The sequence below is a fragment of the Cynocephalus volans genome, chromosome 9, assembly GCF_027409185.1.
Source record: "Cynocephalus volans isolate mCynVol1 chromosome 9, mCynVol1.pri, whole genome shotgun sequence".
Classification (NCBI taxonomy): domain Eukaryota; kingdom Metazoa; phylum Chordata; class Mammalia; order Dermoptera; family Cynocephalidae; genus Cynocephalus; species Cynocephalus volans.
Window position 1 is genome coordinate 13,744,934 of NC_084468.1, and position 16,121 is coordinate 13,761,054.

Here is a 16,121-nt window from a genome sequence, read left to right on the forward strand (position 1 = left end):
CTAAAGCAAGTGTGGTTTGTTGTTGTGATGGAAACATAATATCAGAAGTAGACCATTTCCCTTAAGAGCAAAGTCAAACCTAATATTACTTTGAATTTATTTTACTGTTAATATTATTTACTCTCTGAAAACAGACTAACCCCAATTAACATCGTGAAGTGTCTGCCCTGTAATGAGCAGATATTCCATTCTATAACATTATTGAAATCATTTGCATGGTAATTATGGTTTAGCTCTATTGGTAATTGGAATTGTTTGTTTTCTGGTAATGCTGTATAGTGGTCGCTCATTAATCACATGGAAAACCTTGCCAGATGGCAGAATTAAGGAAGTGTAGTAATGTACTCCTGCTAAACGTGTGGTCATTTTAGATTCTAAACCAATGTTTCAGTTCGTTCCATCTTTTCTCTGATTTTTTAGTGTTTAAACCAATCATGCAACAGAAAAACAATCTAAACTGCAAATGTGATTGGTCTAGGGAAATTTTATTTAAAAATTCAACAGCAAAAATAACCTACCTTGTTCTCCTCCTCGCTTCCATATTTCTCCCTCCTCCAATCTGATAAATGAAGTCTGAAAATGAATGTCATAGACCATCACGTCAATTGATACAAAGTTGTGTGTGCGTCGGGGGAGGGGGCGAATCTGTGTGTGTGATCTACTTTAAGTAAACACAATGTAGTATAAGAAAATCTGAGTTTTCATCAAAAACAAAACACCCCCAAAAGCTGGGGACTTAGTCTTCACTTTATAAAAGGATTCTTTTTAAAGATGCCTTTAAATTCCAAGTGCCTCTGGTACAATTAAAATATTATTTAGTCCCTAAAATTACTTTTATAAAGGCTAATTCAACAAAATAACCCACATCCATGTACACACACATGCACACAATTAAAATACGGTAGTCTTGTTCTCTGATGTATTGGATCAGTGCCTGACATGTTGGAGGCACTCAGGAGTGATTTCCTCAATGGTCGTGGTGGAGCATCCTGGGAGACGATCACCTATCAGAGCTCCAAATGCAAGAGAGCAAGTGCTCTTTTTCCTTGGCGTCCCCTAATTTCCTGGGTGCACACTCCCCTCTCTGTGAGAACCCAGAGAGGGGAAATAAGGACACATCTTTCTCTCTGGCTGCTGGTTTACCCTCACTTCTCCCAATATTCCCCTGGGAACAGAATGAGGGGCAGGTTTCTTGCTGTCCTTTCCTCTCTCCCAGGACTCCCTTTGGCATGTCCAATCTAGAGGAGGCAGGCACCGGACCTCTGACTTCCCTAAGTCACTTTCTCTTTTTTCTTAATTTATCTCCATGGCTAAGTTTTAATGATGGGAAGAGTGGATTACAAGTATTTGTGCATATGGAATTTGAGCTGACTGGGGATCTACCTGATACGCCATTGCTTTAAACTGGGAAAGACTTAGCAAGTTTAGATTTTTCCTACTACTCACTGGGTGTACTTTTGCAGAATAATGTTAGTTTTCCTGCACATCTGAGCCCAGTGAATAAATTTACATCCCCCACTGCACACCTCTAAGGGTTCATCTTGGGCCTCTGATGAAGGACGGGGTATTTTAATGTGGGATTGGGGATGTCTAAACTTGGGGCCCACCCTCTGGGTGACACTTTAGGGCCATACTATATACTCCTGGAGTAACTAGGGATGCATAATGGAGGGAGAACAGCTTTCAGAGTCAAGTAGCTTCAGTTTCCTTTTTTGTCAGATAGGGACAATAATTTCTATCATAGCAATTAAACGAGACAATATATGTAGTCACACTGTGTGGCACCTGGGCCATAGTAAGTTCTTAATTTGCATCAGCTGCTATCTTTCATATTATTATTAGTGGACCTCTGGGGATTTTGCAGTCTTGTCCAAATCAGAGCCACCCCATGCCATCCTTGGTTTACCCACCTTTGGCCACAGGAAGCCTTTAGATACTTGCCAATTTTGAAATGGTGTATATCAGCTCAGCCTTCCATAACAGGATACCACAGACTGGGTGACTTAAGTAGCAGAAATTTATTTTTTCACAGTTCTGGAGGCTGAAGTCCAAGATCAAGGTGCTATCAGTGTTGATTTCTCTGGAGGACTTGTTCCTGGCCCGCTGTCTTCACACGTAGGCCGTATATGGCCTTTCCTGTGTGTGTGCACAGAGAGGGAAACATCTCCGGTGTCTCTTACTCTTCTTATAAGAACACCAGCTCTATTGGATTAAGGCCCCATTTAACCTTAATTACCTCCTATAGGCCCTATCTTCAAATATAGTCACATTGGGGGGTTAGAGCTTCAACATATAAATTGGGGTCAGGGGAGACACAATTCAGTCCTTAACAAAAAGCCTAACGGACTTTCAGGTATATTTCCTTCTTGTTAAAACCAGTTTGAGTTGGGGTTTACAGTTACTTGCAGCCGAACCCTCCTAAGTGATACAGCTATCACATCAAAGAGCCTCTATTGGGGGTTCATAGAACCCCCTAAAATTGTATGTAAATTTTTGTTTTTATGCACATTTTCAGAGATGTGATCAGATTATAAAGTGGACATCTAACCTCCAAAAGGGTAAAAGCCACTAATGTACAGTCACAAACTCACTGAGCAACTATGAGGTCATCTAGTTCACTTTGATTCATGTACACCAGGGCCTGTGGTCTCCCTTCAGGGCCAGGCAAAGGATGTCAATGAGTGAAGCAGTCAGTCTTTTCTACTTGGAAGCTGAAGAGCTCATGCTCCATACTAAGGTGAAATCACATCTGAGGACAGAACCACGCTCAAATCCAGAAGGCACAGATCTGGACTATTATGCAAAATTCTCCGATTATTTAAAACACTGTTTGGGCAACTGAAATGGTCATAGTGGTTAAATTTAACCTTTGGGTTTCCAAATTTTAACCATTGGTGTAAACATTTTTAGAGTAACTTTTGAACTAGAGAACTCCTTAAAAGTCACAGAATGTGGCCTTATTAATGAATCATTATAGGATCTCCTTGTCTTTTCTTAATCTTCTTGTATCTCAGCAACTAGCATAGTATTTGACTTAAACTACACGCTCAAAAGTATTTTCTTAATTGATTTCTCAAGAATCAAGGCATTGCCATTGTTGGGGGGGAGGAGGGGAGGGAGAAGGGAGAGAGGTTTTGGTGATGGGGAGCAATAATCAGCCACAATGTATATTGACAAAATAAAATAAAAAGAAAGAAAGAAAGAAAGAAAGAGACTGACAAAGTTGAAAAAAAAAAAAAAGAATCAAGGCATTGCATTTATTCCTTATCTCCAATGTCATTTTTTAAACTTGTTTTTTAGGGAGCTCACAAAATAATAATATAAAAATGACAATATAACTCCTTATAACTGGTATGGTGCTTTATAATTTACAAAGCACTTCTGGATAAAGTGCTTTGGTCAGGAGAGGTAATTTCTACAAGATGAATTGGTAGCATCATACCAGCAAAAAATAAATTAGCATTAGGAAAAAGACTTTGCTGAAACCTGCAGAGTGGAGAGGTGGCAGGATCCCTGGTCCTTACCTCCACCACTGGGTCCCACGATTAGACTGCGTCTAATGCACGATTGCATAGAACTTTGCCTGCCATGGACTTCCTTGTATATTTCCTTTTTATTTAAAACAGTTTGAGTGTGAGTCCTCAGTTTGGGTATTCAGCTAAATTCCTCCTAAGTGAAGCAACCATCACATCACAGAGACTACCTGGGGGAACATTTACCTGGGGTGATTTACAAGAAGCAGAGAATGGATCTTAGGCAGGTGGAAAGTTAGACTCTCTCTAGAATGCAGTTAATAAAAGGCAGAAATGGCACTAAAAATATCTTCTGACTCCAACTTGGAGTTCTTTCTACTACCATCTGACTGGGTAGATTTGAATGAATGGGTAACAGTTTGGTTCTTCGGCTTACAGATGTTAATAACTTGATTGAACAAATGAATGAATGAGTAAATAAATAATAAGTAAAAGTCACACATGGACCAACAATGCTGGCGTCTCCTGAGCAGAAGGTTAAGATTAATCTAATTCTGAATACATGGGCTCCAAAATGAAAAGCAATTTTTAAATGAAAGTCAGTGAAAAAGGCCAAACTCTGAGTGCGGTCTAAAAGCGTAAGAATATAACTAAATAATAATGCATTGAATGGTCCTGGAGTATTATGTTATGTAGCTGTTGACACTACTTTGACTCCAAGTCAAAGACTGTCACTCCTTCAGAGCTCCCCAGCAACTGGCGTGTCACCAAACGTGGGCAAATAATGAATGGTTCCATCATCTGCAGATTGCAGGTATACTGCTCTGTGATTCACTCTTTTTTAGCTGAAAACGGGAAGTCCAGTGGAAGCCTGTGATAAGCATAAATACTTGACCTTATCCAGACTTCATTTCCCTTGTCTATCATTTTCAGCAAGAGAACTGAAAGGCAACAGCTAAATTATGGAAGCACATCTTCCTTTCTGTTAAGATGACTTTGGTAGCAATATGAAAGATAACTTGAAGGGAAATGCTGTGGGTTGAATTGTGTTCCCCAAAAGATATATTGAATTCCTAACTCCCAGTACCTGTGAATGTGACCTTATTTGGAAATAAAGTCTTTGCAGATGTAATCAAGTTAAGGTGAGGTTATACTCAATTAGGGTGGGCCCAAATCCAATATAAGGACATCAATAAATGCATCAGTCATAAAAAGAGAAAACAGAGACACATGGAAGAGAATTGTATATGAAAACATAGAAACTCATAGAAACAAAGAGAAGATATCCTTGTGTAAAGGAGGCAGAGACTGGAGTTAAGCTGCCACAAGCCAAAGAATACCCGGGGCTACCAGAAGTTGAAAGAGGCAAGGAAAGATCCTCCCCTAGATGCTTCAGAAGGAGCATGGGCCTACCAACACCTCATATTAGACTAGCCCTAGGAAACTAATGCAGGACGTATGACCAAAGTCAGGAAAACTAGGTAGGAGACTGTAGCCGTGGTGCAGGTGAGAGATGGTGGTGTGGACCAGGGGAATGTAGTGGGGATGGAGGGAAGTGAGGAGGCATAATCAGCTTGACTGATGATGATACAGGGAGAAAGATGAGGAAGCAAAGATGACTCTCATGTTTCTGGTCTGGGTAACTGAATAGATTTGGGTTATTAACTGAGATGGGAAGAAGGAGTAGGTTTGGGAGAAAAGGTGATGCTTTGAGGTTGAAGACTTGCTTGGGTAATGCTGTCCACTGCATAGTTGTATGTATGAGTTTCAGGAGAGTAGTGTGGGCTAGAAATGTAGATGGTAACTAACTCCACGGAATGGGATGATACCATCAGCCTAGAGTGAGTGAGATGAGAATTCTTATCCTAGAGATGAGAACTCTAAACATAAAGGGCAGAAGTAACTAAGAGGAAGTGGCTAAGGGAGAGAGAGAGAGAGAGAAAGGATCAAACCAGAAGAGTGTGGTGTTAGAGGAGCTGAAGGAAGTTTCACGAAGGCAGTCTTCAGCAGTGTCTAATGCTGCCCCAAGAACAAATAAAATCAGGAATTAAAAGAGTCTCAGATTCAGGGACCTGTAGATCACTGGTAATCTGGGCAAGAGCCATTTCAGTGGATTGTTGGGGAATCTGTGACATTACTATGAACTGGAGGTTATGTGGAATGTAAAAATGATGGAGAAAACAAAAGTAAACATCTTATTCAAGAGGTTTCAGAACTAGAGGAGAAAGAATGCTGACTGGAAGGGGACTTGGTGTCACACAAAAAGGTTTTGTTGTTAGATTGGAGAAAAGAGAGCAGACATAACTGTGGATAGAATTATCAACCAGAGAGAGAAAATGTAAAGGTACGAAAGAATTTAGTTTGGGATCTCCCCCAAACTGGCCTTTAGCTTATTTGGAAGGTAATTCCAGAGAGAAAAAGGGAGGGACTGAGGAAAATGAGCCTGGGAAAGGAGAAAACCACAAAGGGTGAGCTGATCAGTAGGTTGCTACCATGGGCAGCTGAGGCTCAGCTCTGCTGGGGACTCTGAGGAACTGCGAAAAATTCCTCAGAACTGTCCCGCTAAAGGACAGGTAAGCTAGGTCATTTATAGACCAACTTCCATACCTTTATGTTTGAGGGTTGCTCTGAGGATAAGTGTCTGACTCTTCTAAGCTTCCCTGTACTTAGAGGGCCAAGAATTGTCCACCTCAGCTGCAGGTGGATACAGAAACGAGCAGAAGAGATGTGTGGCAACATCACCAGTGTCTGCTGTGCTGGACTGTGCATCAAAGCCAGGCCACAAAGAGGTTGTCATTGACTGTAGAAAAAATAAGAAAACTAAGGGCAACAAAATGTAGGTATGTATGTGTATGTGTGACAGATTCTCTATTTCTGTCTCTCTCTCTTTCAAAATAAAGTTGACAGCTTTTTCTTCCTTGTTGTGATGATTAATTTTATGTCAACTTGACTTGGCCATGTGCTGGGTGCTCAGGCATTTGGTCAGATATTATTTTGGGTATGTCTGTGAGGGTGAGATTAACATTTGAATCAGTAGATTGAATAAAGCAGATTGCCCTCCATAATGTGGGCTGTGCTCATCCAATAAGTTAAGGGCCTGAATAGAATGAAAGTTTGACTGTCTCTTGAGTAAGAGGAGACTCCTCCTGCTGAATCCTTGAGCTGGACTTGAACTGAAACATCCTGGATCTCAAGCCTGTTGGCTTTTGGACTGGAACCACACCATAGGCTCTCCTGGGTCTCCAGCTTACTGACTGCAGACCTTGGGACTTCTCAGCCTCCATAATAATGTGTGCTAATTCTTTATTATAAAACTCTTTCTCTGAATACATACATCCTATTGATTTTGTTTCTCAGGAGAATCCTGACTAATACACTTGTGAGGACAGTTTTATGCTCTAAGAATCATGTCCTTTACTTTCGATGTTATAAATGAAGAGAAGGATGAAAAGAGAAGCTGGACTTTGCAGCAGAAGGTGGTAAGCAAAACTAATATTTATTAAGCATCTGTCTTCTGTCAGCCTCGATTATTTCAATTGGAGCTATCAGGCTGAAAGCACACAGTAAGTGCCAGAGCTTTTACCACAGATCCTCATGTATCACTGCCCTTCTAAAGGTCCTTCCCTGGCCCCTCATTACCCTCAGCATAAAGCCCTGACTCCTCAGCTGGACAAGCACAGTCCTTCATGATCTGTTCCCTCCGTACCTCACAAAACTCATCTATTGTCACACTTCCTTGACTGTGGTGCTCAAGCCATCCTTAACTCTGCCGTTCCAGAAATAATTCCACTCGGGCATCACCTCCTTCTTCCAGGGATTTCCCACATCACCATGTGCTTATCTCCTCACAGCACCTTGAATTCTACTGGGAATACCTGTTTATTTACTTCTCTTCTTCACTAGAGAGTGAGTTTGTTGGGGACAGAGGCCACATCTGTCTTGTTCACCACTGTATCCCAACACTGAGCACAATGTCAAGAGGTATCCAAGCAACTCTTGTGGAATGGATACGTGAACTTCAACACCAGGTCTACTTGCTTTAGTGGCTGTGTTTTCCTCCACTAACTTGTCTCTAAATTCCTTTCATTCTTTAGTTTCCATGAGGCAGCTATAGCAACATAGAGGACTGAGTTGCAGAATTGGTGTCAGAAGAACTGGCTTGGCTCTTTTCTACTTGTATCTGGATAACCACTCTGAACCTCAGTTCCCTCATCTCCAATCATTAAAACAATTCCCATCTCACAGAGTTGTAATGTTGACTAAATTTGATAACAAATGTGAAAATGCTTTTGTAAATTCAAACAGGATATACAAATGTGATTTATAATTATAATGATATTGAATATTGGAAAGTTCTTGGAATAAGCAGCTAGTTCCAGGTTTAAATTTTATGTCTATTATTAATAGGCATCTTAAAGTATTACTCAGAGAAAATGATGGCAACAGTTTTTCTTAAAAAATAGTCACTTCAGGCAAAATGTCAACACTGAAGCCTAAAAATAAATTATTCCCTTTTATTTTCATAAAACATTAAGGAGAATCACTTATGTGTAATATTATTTTTAGTTCAGAAAAATAAAAAGACAATGAAAAATTCTAGGCTGGATTCTGAAAAATTAAAGAAAAAGTAAACCTTGTTAGAATGAGAGACATAATAGTAGAAAAATTAAACATAAAAGAATTGGTATAGTTTAAAAGCCACTGGCAATAACTCAATTCAAATAAATAGAGAACAGTGATATGGGTGAAAGGTCACTGGTCACTTCACCTTTCATAGGATGCCCTGCTAAAGTTTCAAATATGAAAATATACTAGAAGGGTCTAAAGAGGATCATGCATATATTATTAAAAAATGAAAAGATAGAAAAAATTAGTGAATCTAAAAATCTTTTATGTAAGATTGTGAACTTCACAAAATACAGAGAATAATGCAATTAAATGGATAAAAGAGCAAGTTTTTAAATTTAGGTTCAAAAATTTAGGCTGTATCACAGAGGCATTTGTTTAAGCCAAAAATGAAGAGAAAATGTAATGTGACTTATCAAGATGACTTTGACCATTGGCTGTCTTCATTATAAGAAGGAAATGGTGTACTAGAATTTTATTTATATATAATTTCCAAAGGAGGGCACATCAAGATTGGTTAGCTCCAGATTCATGAAATAGGTTGTCTTTTCCTTTATATAATTGGAGACTTGTTTTTTTAAATGTATTTTTAACTTGAATTGACACAAAAACTGTACAGATTTGTGGGGTACAGTGTGAAATTTTTATATATGTATGCATTGTTTAATAATCAAATCAGGGTAATTAACAAACCATCACCTGAAACATTTATCATTTCTTTATAGTGATAACATTCAAAAATCCTCTCCTCTAGCTATTTTGAAACATACACTGTATTATTGTTAACTATAGTCACGCTGCGGTGTAACAGAACACCAGAACGTATTTCTCCTATCTAATTGTAACTTCGTACTCACTGACCAATCTCTCTCCGTTCCCCTCCCCAGTCTCTGGTCAATATTCTATTGTCTGCTTCTACGAGATCAACTTCTAGATTCTACATATGAATGAGATCATGCGGCATTTTTCTTCTTGTGTCTGGCTTATTTCACTTAAGATAATGTGGAGGCTCATTTTGATTAAAAGGCCAAAGATTCTCTCTACAAATATTTACTTATTTCCCACAATTTGCTGAGAACTGTCTCAGATGTGCGGCTACAATAGCAAGCAAGATGAATGGAACTTACGTTCGCACAGCATTTTGCCCCATTCATTCGGACAATTCCTATCAGGTGTGTACTCTGTGCCTGGCTCTGGGCATCAACGGGGAGCAAGTCAGACTCCATCCCAGTCCTCCTGGCACTTGCACATTAGTGAGAACAGCAACAGCCATCAATGACACTGACTGCTTACTGTGTGCCAGGCACTGTGCTGAGCAGATCACTTTTTATAATGAGTCCCATAACACTCTGCTGTTGATATTATGTGACAGATGAGAAAACCGAGGCTCAGAAATGGTTAACCAACTTGATCAAGGTCATAGCTAATTAGTGGCAGACCTGAGATCTGAACCCAAATCACCAACTCAAGGTCTATGCACTTATCCACTCTACTATATCACTTCTTGATGGTGGAACTGCTAATTGGAAACAGCAAGAGTGGAGAGGATGGCAGCTGATGTGATTATTGGCTGAGATCAAGCTACTAAATCCATAGGAGCAGAAATGAGAAGAAAGGCAAAAAATGTGTCTTCGGGGTCTAACACTTATGAAACATCTATTAGTTTCAAAGTGATTTACATGCAGGACCTCATTTCATTCTCTCAATATCCCTATGAATTATGTAACCTAACTTTACAGATCTGGAATTGATTATTTCACTTATAAATACTTTTAACTATAAAAAAAATTAGAAAAATCTGACTACTGGGATAAAACTAATAGGGTCTTATTTCTCTGGCATAGTAAGTTTGGTATTGACTAAGGAGCTCAACAACATCAGGGTTGACAGCTATGCAATTCTTTTGGCCTCTGCCTCATGGTTGCGAGATGTCATGTGTCTGCATTCAAGGCAGGAGGAAGAAGGGGTGGCACTAGATTCATTTGACATTTTTTCAATTGGGAAAGTAAGACATTCCCCAGAGGCCACCTCCAACTCTAGGAAACTTCTGTTTACATGCCAGAACATGTCACATGGCTACATCATGCTACAAAGGAGGTTAGCAAAGTGAGTACTCAGCTTTCCTACAACTGCAACAGGAGGTGGCAAAGGAGACAGGAGATGAGAATATGTGTAGGGATTAGAGGTGTCTTCATGAAGGACAGACTGCCATTTTGCTCCTTTGTGGTAGCTGGCTGAGGAATAGCAGAATCTGCAGGCTCACCTGGTGGTGCCACCAGAGTGGAGTGGACAGTGGCAAGAAAAGAGCATGACGTCCCCTGGAGACATACATGATCAAAGATTCCATTAACTTCTTTTTGCCTCTGTCTTCCTGAAGGCGGGAGTCTTGCTAGAGCCCTCTGTGCCAGCAGGACAAGTAAGGTCTGCAGTGTTCTGCACCTGGGAAGAAAAGAGTGAGAGGACTACCTAGCCCAGCTTCCTCAGGGGTGACCCAGAGGATGCGGAGCACGGATCCAGAGCCCTTTAGGTTTCATGTAAGGGAAATGGAAGTTAGAGGATGAGTCAGGAGCAGAGGGGCTCCCCAGGAGGTCTCTGGTGAAGTAAGAAGATATCACACTCAGAAGGGGAGCTGGGAGGGGATCCAGAGCCCGAAGGAAAGATGGGCATCTCTTGAGGATGTCCTCACTGATAGGTGTTAGAATGAAGCCAAATGCCTCCCCTTAGAAACTCAGTCCAAGTCTGATCCAAGCAGGGGCATCTCTCCACCACAAACATGCCACGTATGTAAACAGTCACACCCAAGAGCATCTCCTGTACACCACTCCCTCCAGCAAGTATCTCTCCTCCCCCATTTTCTCCCAGCCCCAGGAGAGCTAGACCAAAAAGAGGAATGGGAAGGAGGTTTGCATTGCAAGGCTGACCACATCCGTCCTTCCCCTTTAAGGGGTCTGAGGTTGAGGAGGAAAGAGTAGATCATGCCCCCAACTTCTGTCCTAATCCCTTATGCCGGCAATACAGCGTGAGTTGGACGGTGGTGAAGAAGACATAGAGAGGAGATGAGATTTAAGTAGTGTTTAAGTCTGAAGTTTTAAACCGGTCTGGACTTTTAATAACTAAATATGTCTGGAAAGATAAGGAATATGCCCAAGATATCACTCAAAGATTTCAAAGGATATTCTAACTTAAGGCAATGATTGTAAAAAAGTAAATGTTTCAGGTTTTCACGAGTACATCCACTGAAACCATATTCCTGGAAACCCATGTAAACTGATTTGCTGCAAAATCAAGTATCACCTGCAGGTGGAGATGTAACTTTTTCTAGAACCCTATCGTTCTCAGTTGGGAGGAAGCTTGGAGCCGCTGATGCCAAATCTGGCTGCCCTTTGGATTATCTGTATAAACTGTAAATACATGGATTCCTGGGCACCAGAATCTTGGAGATGCCAAGTCAGGAGGTCTGCATGGGTCTTGGTGACAGGGATCCAGCTATACACTGTGTCTGAGAACCACTGTTTTAAGAGGGCTTCTAGCTCCATGCTGGAGTCATGACACAGCAGAGACACCAGCTCTGCCTGATGAGCTTGCAGAGGAGTGTTTACTATTCTTTTGGAGAGGCAGCATTCATACTTGTTCTCTTCATGAGACCAACCCCTGTCCTCAAAAATGTTTGTGCTCCATTTTAGGGCCCTACCTCTTCTCTTTTGATAAAACCCCAATATTGGTGTTTTGGATTATAACAAAAGACCTCAGAGACTTGAGGCCTGCAAGGAGTTTTCTTCTTTATTTAGTTCTTGTTAAATAAAATTTCAGGTTGTTAATCTGCACAGTTCCTGCCTTCTACTAGTAGATGGTGGGGAAGAGTAGAAAAAATGTTTATGTTTCTGCATGGTTAGGGTTTTCTGAGCAAAGAAATGTGGGAGCAGGCTAAAGGACAAGCCTGGAAGTTAAAGGGTGATTCAAAGGCAAGAGACCTCAGCAGGGATTTAGAGATTTACCTCTCTATGTGTTTATGTTTCAAAGGGGAAAACATACCCTTTTGGTTATAACCTTCAGCTTGTCTTACGTAACCTCTGGAGACATTTACATTCCAAAGGGTAAGAACCCAAGAATCTTCCTTTTTCTTCACAAAGGGAATACATATACATAGGGAAATTAGATTTCTCCCCTTCTGAAATGGAGGGGGCAATGTGTATATAAACGCCGGGCTTCAAATTTTTTTTTTGTTCCTCTCCAGTGGTAGAAAAAACTCCCTTTATGTGCAGGTGTGGCTCTCATTGTACCACCCCAGAAGAGGGAAGAATTGGGGCATGCAGAGTGGATGTGGCTATTGCTACAAGTAAGTAATAATTGTCACCTTAATCTAGAAATCTCGTGTTTGCATTCAGGATAATCTAAATAAATATAGATATTAAAAACTTAGCTAGGAGTCTGAAGAGTGTTAGGACTCCAGAGATGGTATATTTTACTCATTGATGGGAGCAAACTTCAGGGGTGTTGTCTAGACTTACAGCTGGAGCCTCTTCATTCACAATGGTGTAGTGTCTGATGTAGAAGTGAGGTTTCAGAGCAGGGAGGTATTCTGACTTCTTTTTCTGTTTCAATCAAGAAAAAAAAAATAGAGCCCATAATAATATCTAACCACTGCCTTCCTTTGCTTTTCTTGGTATTTTATATTTATTTGGCATATATATGACAGAGGGTTGTACTGGTAACTGCTTTACAGCCAGCTCTTAGGGGGAGGGAGCACTGATTTGTAGTGTCTGCCAATATCTGTGGTGTAAATACTCCCACCATGGTTGATTTGAGTCTACCAACATGATGTCAACCAGTTCGCAAAATTTCTGAAAATGTAGCAATAGAAATTTAACAATTTCTGAAAATTTAACAATGTGGTATGAGCTATGTTTAGCCATATGCCACACCACTATCATGTAGCTAAACAAAAACAGAATATATATAACAATAGAGCAAGCAATACAGGAAAATTCCAACAATATATGCAGATGGTCCCCACTTCAAAAGTTGGAGCTTAATTGCCTCTCCCCCCATTACTGAGAGCAGACCACATTTAGTGACTCCTTCAAAAGAATAGCATGGAAAAAGGAAAAAATAGTACCTTTACAGTGGAGAAACCTGGCAAACACTTCTTTAGCCAATTGATGAAAGTTCACACAGGTGATGTCACACAAATATCATGCATCCCCTAATTTGATGTGATAAAAAGGGTAATTCACATGTGTAGTTGTATTAGCATTCTCCAGAGAGACAGAACCAATAGGATATAGATATAAATATACATATGGATTTAGGAGAGGAGATTTATTAGGGTAATTGGTTCATGTGATTATGGAGGTCGAGAAGTCTCATGACAGGCCATCTGGGAGCTGGTAACCCTGGTAAGCTGGTAGCACGGCTCAGTCTAAGTCCAAAAGTCTAAGAACCAGGGAAGTTGATGGTATAATTCTTAGTCTGAATGAAGAACCCGCTGGGCCTCTGGTGTAAGTCCTGGAGCCCCAAGGCCAGATAGCCTGGAGTTCTGATGTCTAAAGGCAGGAGGAGGAGAGTGTCCCAGGAGAGAGGAAATCCTTTTTTTGTTGTTCTGTCTGGGCCCCCAGCCATTTGAGAGGTACCTGCCCACAAGAAGGGCAGATCTTCCCCAATCAGTCTGCCAACTCACATGCCAATCACCTCTGAAAACATCTTCACAGACATACCCAGAAGTAATGCTTAACCAGTTCTCTAGCTATTCCTTAATCCAGTCAAGCAGCACCTAAAATTGATCATCGTGGTAGCATTCTTTTAAAAAAATCCATCGCCCCAGGATAATTATGAGAAAAACATCAGGCACACCCAGATTACAAAACATTCCAAAGGATATCTGGCCAGTATATCTCAAGACTCTCAAAGTCATAGCCACCAAGGACAGACTGAGAAACTGTCACGGACCAGAGGAGACAGGGGAGACATGACAAGTAAATGCAGTATGGTACCCTGGATTGGATCCTGGAACAGATAAAGGACACTGATGGAAAATCAGATAAAATAAAAACAAAGTCTGGAGTTTAGTTAATAGTATGTACCAATGTCAGTTTCTTGGTTTCAATAAATAGACTGCAGGAGAAAAATAATTGCCCCCACAGGTTCTTAGTTGGAATGAACCCCTGTAACATAAGACAGATTAACAAGAGAAAAACAAATAGAAGTCTATTAAAATGCCTATTTTATATATACATGACAGACATCCATGGAATGAGTAATTCTCAAAGAAAAGGCTTTGAATTCTAGCTTATAGAGCATCTTCAACAAAGCACAGTACATTTTCAGAGAAGTGGCAAGACAAAGGAAAATGAATCTCTATAGGTGGCAATTTGGAGGGAACTCAAATAATTGGCAGGTAAGGATTAGTGAGTAAAGCTTGTTAATGTAGATTTCTCTGGTATCATCTCTAGACAGTAAAGGCTTGAAGTTGTCTTCAGTTGTTAACCTTTGTTTGCCCTGGTAGAAAAGGGGGGCTAGGATATCTCTTGTCTTTGTAAATATATGTCCTGCTTTTAGACAAATAGCAGGAGAGCAGAGAGTGTTCCCATATCTGTTGCTTCTTAATTACTTTTAGCCCAACAACCCTTCATATTCTGGGGAGGCACATTCTGGTTTCCCACAGTACCAAGGAAATGCACAATGTTAACAGTGGAGGAAACTAGGTGAGGGGTATATAGTAACTGTTCATTACCTTTGCAACTTCTGAAAATCAAAAATTGTTGCTAAATAAAGTGGTTAATTAAGTTTTTTCTTTTCTTTTTTTTAAGCAAGTGTTGGAGGGGAGGGAGGAATACATGGGCAGAGCACAGAGGATTTTTAGGTCAGTGACACTATTCTGTATGATACTACAGTGGTGGGTACATGGCATTATACATTCATTCAAACCCATAGAATGTATAACACCAGGAGTAAACCCAAAAGTGAGATGCTGATGGTGGGGGAGGCTGTTCGTGTGTGGGGACAGGGGATTATATGGGAATTCTCTACTTTCTGCTCACTTTTTCTGTGAATCTAAAATTGCTCTGAAAAGTAAAATGTATTAAGAAAAAAAGCAAGTAAGCATGATTTATAGTTGGAGGAGACATTTAATGGGGGCATTATGCTTTCTTTCTGCACGTAGGTGTATGGTTTTATTTCTCAGAAGGAGCCAGAGTTCTTGGTGTCCCTATTTTGAGGCATGGGCTGTTTTATCTTTTTCTCATAAGAGAAAATGGTGACAGAGTTCTCAGACCCTACATAGAAACTTGAGGGCTTTCTATAACCCCTTAATTTTTTGAAGGAAATTCCTTAAATCAAAAGAGCACTTGTTTGTTCTTGCATATTTTACTTATTTTTTCTTGGATATCTTTAGAATGTATTAATTCTCTAACCAATTAGAAATTTACACATTATGGTCAAATTTCGCTTACCATCAGACTTATAAAATCAACTTCAGAATCGTTTCAAGTAGGTTGTCTCATCTACCTGTGAGCTAAATAAATATGAAAGAAAATAAGGACAAAATTTCTTGGAGATTTAGCTCTTTTAGATTCTCAAAGAAATTATTTAAAATACAATGCGTATTTATCTTCACTTCATGACAAGCAAACACTATTTCATAGGATGTTAAGTTTGGTGATAACCTGGATAGGATGTGGGGCCCAACCCCTTGTTTGACTGAGAGGAAAACTTAAGCCCAGTGATCTGCTCAGTGGTCAGTCAAGGACAAAGGCAAGGTGACCCCTGAGCATCTTGAGGCCTACCCCAGGGCTCCTGCCATTGCACGCAGCTGTTCAAAGTCCATTAGAATAGGAGGAGAAGCCATAACAAGGTATTAACCGAACAATGCTGGAAAGAAAAAAATGTATCTATAGCCCTTTAACAATGCTAAAAAGAAAATGTATCTATTGCCCTTGATCTATGGATTTCAACAATTCATGTCTGGAAAACCATTATTTATCAATGTCGTAACTTTTCTGTGGCTGCTTAGTTTTTCTTAAGCAA